Here is a 13,345-nt window from a genome sequence, read left to right on the forward strand (position 1 = left end):
AAGACGTTAATGCCTGGTTTAGCATGGAAACCACCCAGCCTACTGAGGACATAATGCCAGAGCCCACTGAGGACATTGGGGGTCAAGAAGGCAGGGAGGTGCTGTCAACGAACAGCAATTCACCGGGTCAAGACACTGAAAATGTTGGGAGGTTGGTCCTGGGAAAACAAACTCCGGACAGTAACATTATGGGAAGTGAGGGAGGAGCAGACAGGAACTTGGAGCCTGACAATGGCGACCATTAGGATGCTACGGCTAACTTGGATGTTCTTGGTCCCTTGCGGACAGGACTTCGTTTGTCCAGCAAGTCCAGCGGGAAGGGTGATAAAGTGACATCTCCTTAAATAGCGTGGCCTCCCCTCAGCTGAACCCAATAGCTGCAAAGAAGGTCTTCCCGGTTTTCAGCATGGCAAAGAAAGCAATTATAAATGCAAAGTCAACTAGCCACCTAAGTGAAGCAGAAAGGGGGAACAGAGAGACAGGGGAGTCTCAGGCAAACATCCAGTCAAGTGGTCAAGTATCGGACTTAGTATATCAGAGTGATGACAGCTTTGAGTGCCTGTCTAATTCTGCATTGGAAGCCGAACAAAACACTAAAATATATACACTTGTTGTTTTAAAAGTGCACTCCAAGGTGTCTGAGCAAGGACAATGAGAATTATAAGGCATACACAAATATTGAATCTCTATTGTTGACAATTTTGGCAGAAATTCAGGAGATCAAAGCAAGCTAAAACTCACTGGCTCAAACATTAGGTATCGCTATGACAGAAATGGAAAACAAATTTGTGACTCTGGGTAGGCGAAATGCAGGTAATGACAACAAGAATTTCGAATCTTGAGGACCGTCCGAGTGAATTGCTGAAAATGAACTCTACTCTTAAAATGCTGCAAAGGTGTGTGAAACAGCAATTGGAGAACCATGAAAATCACTCAAGAAGGACCAGTTTCAGATTTGTGGGTATACCAAAGAGGGAGGAAGCAAATACAGCTACTGCTATTAAAGTTATGGATGCCCTGGTTTATGCTCCCATATTGCGAGATTACACAGAAGATTTGATAGTAACTCATGCCCAAAGTACGCCTTTTCGCAGATAGCACTCGCCTGCATAATGTTGGTGAATTTTGGGGATTACAGGGAGCGTGAGAAGGGGCTTAAAACCACCATTAAGCAAAGAGGCTTGAATTCAGGGATGGCCTTTGAAGAAGGAGTAGCAATCTTAGCTAGTGGAAAGTTTTCGGGCAGATTTCAGTCAGGAAGATGGGTTGTGGCCAAAGTATATGATTTGTCATTCCAGTTGGTGACTAATCACAAAAAAATACTCCAAATGACCACCTTTTGGTGCTAGTAAGCTAGCTGTGCCTGAGGTAGAGGACTAAATGAAGAGGGGGTGAAGAAAACTCTCTAGTGAAAGGTTGTACCTAACCCAACCATGAATGTGGGGAAAAAAACGATTTTTGTTTTAACTACCCTTTCATACCCTAGTGGTGTCATGCTTCATCATCGGGTCTACCTGACCCCTAAAAGTCACGTTGGGCTCAACCACAGTGTTTAGATTTCTTTAGATAGACATGAGACAAGGAGGTTTAAAGATAAAATACCTCAGTCAGATCTCCGTTTTCCCTTTATTCTTGGGTCTGTCTGGGCAATTAAAATATTTAAATTTGGGTCTTTGTTTGATAATTATGGTCCTAAGACCCTAGTGCCGACATGTTTCAGTCCAAAGCGGCCATAAGGGCCCTAGGCTTTCTTCAGGGCAAAACTGACCCCCTATGTGAGGGAACTATAAGGATGGGACCTGAAGTGATTTAATTAAAGTGATGGAATTGTTGGGATTTCCAAAACAGCTCACAAGGTCAAATGACTCAATCTATGAAAGGGCATCTACTGCAATAACATTGAATGGCACGGTACTGGACCCCATCAAGATAACTAGAGGCACAAGCAGGGGTGTCCCCTTTCACGGTCTCTTTTGCCCTTTTTAATGATCCTTTAGCTTGTTTTTCGAGGGAGAATGGCGGAGGGAAAGAAGGAACTCCGGAGTATCAAAACTCACACTATACACGGATGACTTGGTGATATTTTTTCACCTGAGAGAATTGTACTTTATTATATCTTTAAAAGTTTTGATGCATTTTCAATGCTATCAAGGTACCAATTAAATCATTCTAAAACCAAGATTCTTCTTTTTAATATAGGTCCCAATGTCTTACCCCAATGTTTGCAGAATGAATACCAATAGAAGCCAGTTAGATATTTTGGAATTAGAGTATCTGAGAAATACAAAGACACATATAGACTAAATGATCCCCTCTTAATCACTAAGATCCAAAGTATGGTAGACAGGTGAGGTAAGATTCCAATTTCTATTATTGGGAGAGTACCTCTGGTAAAAATGCATATCCTGCATCCGTGAGGCTTCTTTTTTTACATCAATCCCATGTATACTACACAATAATGTTTTCCAAAAGTACACTTTAATTTGAAACAAGTGCATTCCGAGAATAGGTTTTAAGAAACTGATTCTGTCAGCCCAAGAAGGTAGGTTATCCCTCTACAAATAAGAGCTTATTATTTAGCTGCTTATGTAATAATAAAAGATAGGTATAATCATTCTGACAAACTTAAGACGTTTTTCTTTTGCAGCTATGTGTGATGAAATTTTTCCTGAACGGATTGTACCCTTCCCATAGTCACAAATCCAAAGAAGATGAGATACTGCACTCTTGTATCATTTGAACTCAAGCAGAAACATCTATTTTAATGGCTGTAGATTCCTAATATTTATGCAGAAACCCCTATTAAAGGTTTGTGCCCTGATGAATTGATAAGAGAAATATCCAGATTGAAGAAGTGCAACTTAGGGAAAGTTAGATATAGGCTGATAAATGAAGCTCTGATCTCATGGGAAGCAATGTAATCCAGAATCCCTGCAGTTTGGGCTTAAAATAAATTGGCTTATTTACAAATCCTTTACGTTTTGCAGACACATCACCCACTGCAATTAATGCTAAATAGGTAATTCTGACATGTTTTATCTTATTCCAGTAGAGAGCAAAGAAAACAGAGTCAATGGGAATATTGGTTGGGTCTGAAGGAAGTAATTTTATGGATCAGTTTCAAGCATTTCAAAGATAATGGTTAAAAGAAAATAAGGTAAATTTATCTCGAGCAGTGGTTGAGAAGCTTCCCATTGGAGCTTCACAGCATTACAACGTGTTCGAAGAATGCACCTCTGTGCTCAGTGGAAGGTGTCCTATACTCCCTTATTATTACACAAATAGAATTCAAGCATTCCCAAATAATTTCCAAGATTTTCGAAACCTGACAGTTGGATCCACATTATTTGGAAATGCGACAGCCTAAAAGTATTTTGGATTGTGGTTCTGTGGTGTGTGAGGGCTTCTCTTGAGGTGGAGTTTGACACAGACCAAACTCGATTATTTTGGGCTGCTTTTAGCATCCAACCATTTCTAGCATGTGGATTGTGATTTATAGCAACAGTACTGGCAGGATCAGCTGTAACCGCTCTTTGGAATTTGGCGGAACCTCCAAAACTGCAGTCTTTTATTGAGAAGATAAAAAACTTATAATCCAAAGAGTATCTGTATACTAAGGATGAGTAAGGGAAGAAAGTATTTTAAAATCTGGAAGTATGCTGAACCTTTTATAACTAAATGAAATAATGTATCTAGAGGATAGCGAAGACTAGTGTCTGAGATTGCTTGTAAAGAGAGAGGATTGGGAATGTTAGGGATTATGTCCTACACTTTTATGATATTGATTTAACAAACTGCACTTTAGTATGCACGACATATGTAGACTGAACTTTGATTTGCACTTTAATTATTTAACGTAAGGTTTATTCTTTAGCACCACAATTTTTAGTAGGTTAACTAATTCAATGTGAATTTATATGGGCTATATAACTTATTTGTACTGTAAACATATTCTTCAACCTTCATGCTGGCACGCAATGCATTTTGTATATGAACTTATTTATCTGCTGTAAGAAACTAAAACAATTTAAAGATTTTTAAAAAGTGTTCTATCGGTCGTTAGTAATTTTTTATTTCTGTTAACACATCATTATGTTGGCTGCATCTGTATGAGTTTAGTCTTTTTTCATTGGTCTAAGTTTGCAGCAGCCTCAGTCGGAATGTTTTGGGATTGCCGTTGGACAAAGTAGGTCTCTTATTTATCAATAATTTATTGTTACACTTTAGGGTTTCTAAGTGGAAATAAGTGTCAGTAGTAGTACTTTCATTTAGGTAACTGTTAGACTAGACATCCTTGGTGTGGCATTTTCCCAAATCATCTGTCTTCATCCCTTCTGTTTGCTGAATTCATGTTTGGTTGGTTGTGCACTTACCACAGCTAACCCAGTGCTAAAGTGCTTGTGTTCTCTCCTTAAAACATGGAAAGAATGGCCATACCTTAATGGCACATTTCATTTACTTGTACATACCTAGTAAATAACAGAACATGTATCCAGGGTCTGTAAATTAAATGCTAGTAGTAGGCCTGCAGCACCCATTCTGCCACTCACTAAAGTGGCACTTTAAAAATATGTCTCAAGCCTGCCACTGCAGCATGTAGTCAAGATTTAAACTGCCATTTCGACCTGGCAAAATAAAACATTTACTATGCTTAAACCTTCCTGTTTTACTAAATATAAGTGACCTCAAAGGTAGGGCCTGAAGGCACATAGGGCAGTGTGCATTGCATTTTAAAAGGTGGGCATATTTGTTTAAGTTAACATGTTGCTGACTGTGAAGGAAGATTAGTCCGCTTGCCTTCATTCAAGGTGCCCCAAAGTGACTCTAAGGGTCAGTTGGATACCTTCTGTGTGAGCTGCAAGGACAGAACAAGCTTCAGAGTCCTCACTGTAACTGCTGTGTTGACCTGCTGCAACTAGACTTGCCTGGACCTGCAACTCAGCCTGTCTGAGCCCTACTATTGGCTTCTGCTGAAATGAGTCCGGATCCCCAAGATGTGCCCCCCCAGATCCTAGGCCCTTGGCTAACATCAGTGGTCACTGTTTTTGTGAAAATTCAAGACTTTGGGCTCTTTGTGACTGACAACGGGCCTGCCTAGACTCTGTCGCCTGAGATGACCGCCAACGCAATGATCTGCTGACATCTGCTCTTCGCACCAACAGCAATTGTCTGTGGTGAACGGCAACTCAGACCTGCAATTCACGCTACAGCAATACCAGCTGCTGACAACAGTGAGTGCAAAACTACAGCAACAACCGTCCGTTACGCCCAACCAGCTCTTCACGCTACAGTGATGCCCATCCGTGGCATTCAGCCTATTCTTGCAGCCTCCTCAATCGCAAATGGAACTTTTTCATGTTGGATTTGAGAAGGTAGCTTTTCAGCAGGTCTAACCTGATCCCTACATCCTACCAGCTCTACATCACGGTCAGCCTGAACTTGTGACTTTCCAACTCTCTAGCGCGACCAGATGACCGTGAGTGGCACTTTGTGGTTTTAGATGTTATTTTCACAAAAAACAATAAAACTCATTATCTCCTGTTGTCCCAGAGTAGAAGGAACTACTGCTGTTGCCTGGCCTCACACACACTCATTTTGTCCTCAAAAACACCCTGGGGATGACTGCAAGTCCCAGGGTGCATCTCACCACCTTCCTGCTACCGCTAACGAGGTGGAGGCGTCACCAAACAGGCATAAAGCGCTTTTACTCCCCCCGCGGCGTGGGTTGTTTTCTTTGTCTGCTGTGTGTTGGGAACTCCTGTTTGCTGCAGAAATACTCTGGTGGGATTGTTGTCCCAGAGTGAAAGGAACCACTGCTGTTGCCTGCCCTCACACCTGCTCATTTTGTCAAAATAACACTCTGGGGAGGAATGCAAGTCCCGGGGTGCATCTCACCACCTTCTCGCTACCACTAATGAGGGGGAAGCGTCAGCAACCGCGCATAAATCTCTGCCTCTCCCCCCACGGTGCAGGACGCTGTCTTTGTCTGCTGTGTGTTGGGGAGTCCTGTTTGCTGCAGAAATACTCTGGTGGGGTCATTGTCCCAGAGTAGAAGGAGCCACTGCTGTTGCCTGCCCTCACACCCACTCATTTTGTCCGCAATAACACCCTGGGAGGACTGCAAGTCCAAGGCTTCATCTCACCACCTTCCCGCTAACGAGGGGTAGGCATCACCAACCGCGCAAAATCGCTTTCCCTCCTCCCGTGGCGCGGGAGACTGTCTTTGTCTGAGTTGGGGACTCCTGTTTGCTGCAGAAATACTCTGGTGGGATCGCTGTCCCAAAGTATAAGGAACCACTGCTGTTGCCTGTCCTCACACCCACTCATTTTGTCCGCAATAATACTCTGGGGATGACTGCAAGTCCCATGGTGTATCTCACCACCATCCTGAGGGGAGGCGTCACCAACTACACTGCATCTTCCCCCAAGGCGGGGACGAGTGCAGGCCTGTAGCGGCCCATGAAGGGAGTGCTGCTGGGAGGTGGGGCGGGCGGGGGGTAGTAAACTACGGAATACAGCCGAACGGAGGTAAGTAAACAAAATAAATAAATAAAACAAATTTCATTGCGCGCTGCTTTGCCAAATGCGATGCACCACGCACAACAAAGTTAATTTTGTTTATTTATTTGTTTATTTACCTCAGTTCAGCCGTATTCCTTAGTTTACTACCCTCAACCCTGCCCCCCGCCCCGCTCCACTACCCCACAGCACTCCCTCTATGGGCTGCTACTGGCGCGGGCCTAGGGCGAGCCATCCTGTGCCCTACGGCGACTGGAGGAGGCAGGGTGGTGCCACCCACCCAATAGCGGAATTCCGGGGGCATTTCACATGATTTAACAGCGTCATCCTGATTTTGGGAATAGTAGCCTGAGGACTGAAAGGTATTTTTTCATTGTGTGGGAATCTATATTAACCGACCGTCGGAGAGGGAAAGAGTGATAAGGGTAGATATACATTTAATTAACGTAGGTTGGTTCACCACCACAATAAAGTACTGTCCCTTTATCATGCCCTTCCCCAACTGCAACTAAACAACTGAGCAAACCCTATTGTCAAACATAAAAGTCTAAGCTACCCTAATAGAATAGGGAATTCGAATATGGGTAAAAGAAAGCATACAGCCACGTTAGGACAAACTCAATCCTGTGATAAATCCCAAATAACATTATTAAAATATATCACAGGAGCAATTGGGGCCATAGAAAAGCAGATACTAACAGTAGAAGAATCCTTAGGCAGGGCCACCAAGGCCACGACAGCTCAGGTACTGGTTAACGATTCAGTAATCCCCGGAGATACGACAAAGGGGAAAGTTTCTAGCAGGGCGACTGAAGAGGAGGGAGTAAACAAGGGAAACTTTCGCATTTAATTTATTTCTGATTCTCTGTCCCCCACCAGGTCTAACATGCCGCCACCTAAACACATCAAAAGGGAACCACTCATTTGCAGGGCCTGGCCCAAAACGTAATCTTCCCTGATAAAACTCTTCCAGATCCTAACCATAACACAATCATCAATAAACTGGATTCATTGGTAGAAGCAGTTAAAATTCTCAACCAACACTTGAATAAAATTTTAGGGACAATACAATCCAGGCTATCGAAAGTAGAGAGAAAAACCAGCTTGTGTCTGGAACTTTTGACAATCTTTTCTGCTGGGCAAAAGACGAATACAGCACAATTTACCGTCTCTAATCCCCCCTTAGAATTTGCCACAGAATCATCAAGTAAGAGAACTATAGTTGATACTCTACTCATAGGTTCTAGCTTATGTCCCCACAGCCATACTGCAAGTAAAAAGTTCACAGGAATAAAAGCGAATGTGGCACTCATTGGAGATAAACATAAAGGATCGGGTGTTATTGGCCCAGCATTAGACACCCAAGAATGGTTTGTTGAGCCTAGAGAGCATACAGAATACATATCAGATGGCTGGGAACTTCCACCACCAGTGACACCTTACGTGGTAGTTCCGACCTATGTTCCTCCCTTAACCCCAAATAGCAAGGTAAGCTGGACCTCCTTAAGAAATAAATCTCTTAACTGGTTGGGCATGAGATTGGGTCTAACTGACCATCTATTTTGTAACTTTAAAATGGCAACGAGAGTGAAATGGGTAGGGGAGGGCAAGAAAGAACAGACCGGTGACTGCGTGGTGTTGTCCTTTGGCTAACCAGAGATGGTTGATGCAGTTTTCGACAGAATGGGGTACATTAATAATGAGGTAATAGGATCACCGTTTAACCTCTTGGCTATTTTTACCATTCACTATATCCAAGGAATAACTTAAAATCCCTCAGTAGTGTAGACCAGAGACTGAGGTTTCGAAATTACAGTATTCAAATAAAATAAATTCCATTGTTTGTCTACACTGGAAGGTTTAGACTGATTCAAATGGGAGGCTCAACCAGCTGGTGAAAAGGTACACAGGGAAACTCAAGTATAACTGTTGATTGAAATGCCTTTACGTTAACCTCCCAGGACATAGGGCCAGTACAGGGCACAGACTCCCATTCGGCTGAAGGTAGTATCCTAGACAATCATATAGACAATAACATTGGGGTTATACCACAGGAATTGCAGCGGATACATGTCATAGCCCCTGAACTGATATTGGATAGCTCCCAATTGCATCCAATAGACATTTCAAATATTAAGGTAAACTGTACAACACTACAGCTTTTGGGCTGTTTATTGTGGAACGTGGCCAGTCTCCAGAATACTACAGAGTGGCTAGACTTTATAGCGGATTATCCGATCATATGTGTGCAAGAGACATGGCTCACAGAACTCATCCATATAAATGGTTATAGAACTTATTTTACCTCGGCAACTCCATTAAGATATGGTAGGGCAAAAGAGGGTCTGTGTACTTACATAGCTAACACTCTACAATTCACAAATATTATGCCCACTGTAAAGAATTGTTTCTATCAAATAATGGTCTGCGAGTCTAAAGGTGATGCTAGTATAGTAATAATTAATTTTCATAATAACACCACCACAAAACAAATCATAAATGTTATACAGGAAATAAATACTGATTTGGAGGGTATAGTCAGTACCAGCAAAAAATACCTGAGGATCTTGTGGGGTGGTGATTTTAATAAGCGCCAGTGTATGGCACACTCGAATAAACAGTGTGGTATGTCAGAGTTTGAGGGCGACGACCAGTCTCACTTCATGCACAGTATATGGCAATAAGATTATTGAATTGTTGCTTAAATTTGATTTGATATTCGTCAATGAGATTGCAATCGCTCACGGCATCAGGAAGAAAACTTTTAATGGGAGCTCTAGTAATAGCATTCTAGATCATAGTCTAGTGACAAAACGATCAGTTGGCTTTGCGTTTAATTTTTCTACTCATTCAATCTCGCTCACTGACCATTTTCCCCTGAGTATGCAGTTATCACCTGATCCATTCTTTTAAAAAAAGGGGTGCAATTGGACCTTTTATCAGACAGAAAGAATAGAACTAGCTCAGCGTAATAGTTATACCTTATGTTGGACTCAGGTCATTCCGGAAGAACTTCTCAAACACCTGATAGGTAATAACAAAAAGACTTTTGACGTATATCTACACCACTTCTCCCACCGAAGGTATCACTGCCTTTCTGAATATAACCCAGGATGTAAGGGAGACCCTTTTTGTTAAGTACGGTAGAACCAGAGAAAAGAGGATGAAGGGGTGGTTTGATGTACCATTTACAAAAGCTCATAAACATCTGAGGGAGCCATTGCACAGATAACCAAGACGTGCTGATGAGGTTCAGAACTGTAGAGTACAGAAGCGTTGAAGAAAAGGAAAACACAGTTAAGAGAGGTTGCCTGGGATGCATTACAGAAGGCAAGTGTCTGTAAAGATTAAATAACCTTCTGGAAGATAATGAATTAACTCATCCCAGTGGAGTTCAGATGAGGCCCCAAAATCCGACTCGCAATCCTAGAAGAAGAATGGATTAAGCACTTTTCAAACATCTACTCTCTACCCTCCCTGATAAACTCACAGTCCCAAGGACATTTTAATAATGATGAACTAAATTTTTACCAAATTGCCCCTATCTCCCTGTTTTCTTTGGACGCAGTCATCAACGCGATACAATCTAGTAAAAGCAGCAAAGCACCAGGTCCTGACGACCATCCCCGTAGATCTGCACGAAAGTAACATCACCTCTGGGGACCGTTATTGACTATAGTGTTGAGGGCCACATGCACTAGGCCTCCTGCCATCATACACAGGGTGCAGAGTCAAGGTTAGAATTGGCGCCAAAGGAGAATGTACAGAAACCTTCAGTGTAGATAGAGGTGTCAGGCGGGGTTGTGTCTTAGCCCTTTCCAGTTTTCATTATACATCAACAGTGTAGGGGAAGCGGTAGAGGGGGTTGCAAAAGATCTTCCACAGATGGGTGCTTGACTTAGGAATAGGATGATTTACTATTCCAACACCAGTCTACCTAAAGTAGGGAAGGTGTTGGAATAGTAAATCATACTACTCCTTAGGGTATAGCGCCATCCAGCGCAAATAATTGTAATGGCTTGCGTTGTAATACCCGCGTGGTACTGGATATTTCCCTTTGCTGATTGCATGAAGGATCTGGGGCTCCACATGAACCATTCAAAAACCTACATCATGAAGTGGGGGAAGAAAACCACGAAATGTAGGGATATAGTAATAACAGGAAAAAAGATTGGGTTTACTGACACTTTCTCGTATTTAGGGTTCTATTCGGCAAAGCCAGTACATGGAATAATGCAATCAAAAACAGACAGAATGGAAAGGGGCGACCAACTCGGTCCCCCCGAACGTATGGCCGAGTGCCTCGATCCCCCCGGGAAGCCATTTTTGGGCGGGAGGCGCGCCTCAGCTGGTATGCCCGAAGCGGCGTAGCTGGGGCGCGCTCGTTCCCGCCCTAGAGTGGGCTGGCCTAGACACCGACGCAGCCAGCCACGCCCTCGGGGCAGGCAGGGGCGGGTATACGCCCGCCCTGAAGACGGATAAAAAGGGACGCAAGACCAGAAGACATCCTCTTGTTCTTGTGCTCTGAAGCTGCACCTCCTCGCTGCACGTGAGCTCGGGACAGAACGAAGAGCCAATTTTGAGCGTTTTAATTCCTCTTTTTGTCTTCTAGATACTTCGTCTGAAAAGATGCCCAAGAAAGGCGTGAAGAGAATGTCGACTGACCAGTTGGTTCGGGCCCTCATGAAGGACATGTCCGAAATTAAGAAACGGTTGGCGGAGCGAGACGGTGAGGAGGGATCGGGGCGTCCACCGGCCGGAGGGAAGCCAAAGAGGCCGAGAAGGGGGCCGGTCGGGGGAGACGTCCCGGTTCCCTGTTCCCCGCTCGAGGCGCCAGCCCCGGTACCGGCCCCGGTACCGAAGGAGGGGAATCCGATCCCTGTAGTAGTCACCCCGACATCCACTGAAGATATGCCTCCCGAGTTGGCGGCACAGTTAGCGGCGTGGTTGGGGGACAGTAGCGAGGGCGCCACGGCTGCCGAAGCGCAAGCACTCATTAAACAGTTGCGCGAGAAACGTGATGCAGCCAAGGTCCCCGCGTCGGATGCGGTGATAGACAAGCCACGAGTGGCGGAGGCAGCGTCCGGTGCAGGTAAGCGGCCATTGCCGATCGCAAGGGATGAGTCAACACCCTCTCGTAGAGAGAAGTTGGGGCAACATGTTCCTTTGGCAATAAAGGAAAAGATTTGGGCGGGGGAATACGTTAACATTTTCTCCTTGCTCGTTGATCATTATGAGGTGGAAACTGTTAAGGGCCAAAAGGATCTGATGCACCCAAGTGTTTGGCGGGCAAAAATGGCCGCCTTTAAAGTGAATGAGAATATTGCCAACTGGGGTAATGCTTGGGGAATTTTTACGTCAATTTTGGGGGAACGTAGACCTGAATTGCTCCCTGAATTCCCAGTATATCAGTCACGAATTATGGGGTACTCGACATCGCACCAAGGTAACCAATGGTTCTGTTATGACAACCTTTTCAGGAAAGCGATGGAGCATAACAAAAGTTTAACCTGGGACTGTTACGATTCTTTGACATGGAATAAAATGAAAGAGTCGGGGATGTTGAAAGTACCGTTGGTGGGGGGTACTGTTGGTGAATCCTCCCGCCAAAATGGGGGGACGCCCTTTCGGTCGGGTACGGGTACAGACGATTACCCGAGACCCGCCGGTAATACAGGGAAGAGGGGTTTCTGTTTCAATTTCAACAGAAGTAAATGTACTAGGCCCCCGGGATCTTGTAAATTCAAACACGAATGTAGTGGTTGTGGGGCACCCCATCCTGAGTCCTCGTGCAGAGCCAAATCGGGTGAAAATGGGGGTAGAGGGGGCGCCAAACAGGTCTGATATAGTCCGAGGGGCGCCTTTACCAACCCCGATTGATACCCTGGCGATGATTCCTTGGCTCAGCAAATACCCAGATCGTGCTTCAGCTGGGGTGCTACGAAACGGTTTTTCATATGGTTTCCGCATCCCGGTGGGGAACTTTCAGGGTGTTGGGACGTGCAAAAACCAACTTTCCGTCTTGCAGCATACGACTGTAGTACAGGATAAGATCCGGAAAGAGGTTACCCGAGGTCGGGTTGCCGGCCCGTTTAGTGTTCCCCCGGTACAGAATTTTGTTTGTTCTCCTTTAGGGGTGGTCCCCAAGAAGGACCCAGGTGAGTTTCGATTGATTCACAATTTATCGGCGCCTCATGGCCTTTCTGTAAACGACGCAATTGATCCAGAGATATGTTCGGTGCGGTACGCATCATTCGATGAGGCCGTAGCCATTTTGAATCGCCTGGGGCCCGGGACGCTGATGGCGAAATCAGATATCGAGTCAGCGTTCCGTTTGCTCCCGGTATACCCGGAAGACCAACGTCTTTTGGGATTCATGTTTCATGGTTCGTATTACATGGATAGGTGTATGCCGATGGGGTGCTCTATATCTTGTGCATATTTCGAGAAATTCAGTAGTTTTCTACAATGGGTTTACACGAAGAAAACGGGTTTTCGGAATGTGATGCATTACCTCGATGACTTTCTGTTCCTTGGGGCCGCTGGGGATGATGAATGTGCCCGGGCCTTGACTGAATTTTGTGTTTTAATGAATCAATTTGGCGTGCCATTGGCACCAGGTAAAACGGTGGGTCCCACGACTTGCCTCGAGTTTCTCGGGATCGAGTTGGATTCTAGTGAGGGTTGTTTTCGTTTACCGGCTGCCAAAGTGTCGAAATTCAGGGCAGCCCTGCAAATGTGTATTATTGCATCTAAAGTTACGCTGCATCAATTGCAGCAATTGGTGGGGAAGTTGAATTTTGCCCTAAGGGTGATCCCGATGGCC

Source organism: Lissotriton vulgaris, chromosome 3_1, assembly GCF_964263255.1.
Source record: "Lissotriton vulgaris chromosome 3_1, aLisVul1.2, whole genome shotgun sequence".
Lineage (NCBI taxonomy): Eukaryota > Metazoa > Chordata > Amphibia > Caudata > Salamandridae > Lissotriton > Lissotriton vulgaris.